Genomic DNA, 1,853 nt, shown 5'->3' with positions numbered 1-1,853 from the left:
CTTGTATTTTCAAGCTTTGCTGAATTTGGCACGCAAGATACTGAGGCTCCATCTGGTGGTTGGAGCTTACCACTGCAGCTCGGCACTGCCGTGCCCCCCCCCCCCGCCCTCCCCTCCCCCCAGCGGCAGCTTTACAAGTTTCAGCCTAGCAACCTGCCTACCCTGGAGCCCAGAACCCTCTCACCATGCCTCATGGAGGACAGAACTCACTCTGACTTGTATTTTCAAGCTTTGCTGAATTTGGCACGCAGGAGAGGAATTTGGCGACAAGGATCATGGGCAGAAATCATTTGCCTTGCAGCCCTTCCTTCTCATTTCCCCTCCTGAGTCTAAAGAACGTCTATATTACTGTCAGCTCTCAAATCTGTTATCCCCTCAGACTTCTTTCTGTGCGAGGGGAGGCGTTCCGTGAACAACACAAACCATTTACCGAACAGCTTCCTTCACAAGTCTGTTCCTCTCCTGGTGTTTCCCGTGACAGAGTGGTCCCACAGTTCACACAGTGGTCAGAGTCTCGAATCTTCCGTTTCCGGTTCCTTGGTCCTCTTCACTTACAATTTCTACATCCTGTTTCCTAAGTCTTATCTACACCATTCTCATTATTACTTAGTTCAGATTTAATGCCTCCTGTCGAGCTCCCCCTGCCTCCGTGCTTCCTCATCTTTGCTCCTTTCCCTGCCCTCTCTACCTGCTCTTGCCCAAAGTGGCTTCCAGCATCCAGACTGCTGGGGTTAGACATGCACCACATCCAGCCAACTCCAGCAGCTCCATTTGCAGCCAGCCATCTTTCTAAAATACAAACTGGATCCCATTTAATCTGTTCCAAAATCTGCAATCTACCTCCTCCCTCAGCATGATCTCATATTTAAACTACTGGGTATCACCTGATGGTGGTGGCGCACACCTTTAAACCCAGCACTCTGGAGGCAGAGGTAGGCAGATCTCTGTGTTCAAGGCCAGCCTGGTCTACAGTGCCAGTATTCCGTTTTCTGGAGTTGCTCGATCGAGACTGGGGAAGCTCGGGATTCCAGGCACATTTTGTTTTGACCTCCATAGATGTCATTGTGAGTACATTTATGTTACATTATCTGTCTTCTGGATATTAACCCATTTGTGCCCAGGTTAGATTGTTTTTTATTTACCCGAGAATCCAGTTTTCCAATGGATATTCTTGCTTTGCACAGCCAACCACAGACAAGCAACAGGATGTACTGAGTATATGCTTGCAGGCCTTGGAGCCTAGATGGAGCCTGCATACAGGACAGATCTGAGGCTGTCTGGCTCCAACCTGACAGCTCTGGCTCCAGGTGGGACCAGCAAAGGGTACCTGGCTTCCCTCCTGCCCTTTCAGGCCCTTCTTGACTTGGCATGGAGCACAGATCAACAGCTGATAGCCTGAAAGTTACATCTGGCTTCCGTGTTTTGTTAGGCCAATAGTGACTTAATTGAAAATAAAGTTTTTAATGTTTGAGTTGGACTCCAAATAAAAATTAGGATTTCTTATTTCTTTAGAAGTTGGAACATAGCCTGTGAAATGGTTCTGTGGGTAAAGGGACTTGCCACAGAAGCCTGGTGACTCGACATCTGTCCCCAGAGCCCACACAAAGGAGGAATGAACTTCAAGGTCCTTTGACCCCCATGAGTGCTATAGGACAGGCATCCTAATAACACTTTTTTTTTAATTTATTTATTATGTATACAGTATTCTCAGTATTCTGTCTGCCTGCAGGCCATAAGAGAGCGCCAAATATCTTTATTTATTTATTTATTTATTTTGGTTTTTCGAGACAGGGTTTCTCTGTAGCTTTGGAGCCTGTCCTGGAACTCCCTTTGTAGACCAGGCTGGCCTCGAA

This window comes from Microtus ochrogaster, chromosome 10 (genome assembly GCF_000317375.1).
Source record: "Microtus ochrogaster isolate Prairie Vole_2 chromosome 10, MicOch1.0, whole genome shotgun sequence".
Taxonomy (NCBI): domain Eukaryota; kingdom Metazoa; phylum Chordata; class Mammalia; order Rodentia; family Cricetidae; genus Microtus; species Microtus ochrogaster.
The sequence above is the reverse complement of the archived record's forward strand: the minus strand, read 5'-3'. Positions refer to the sequence as shown.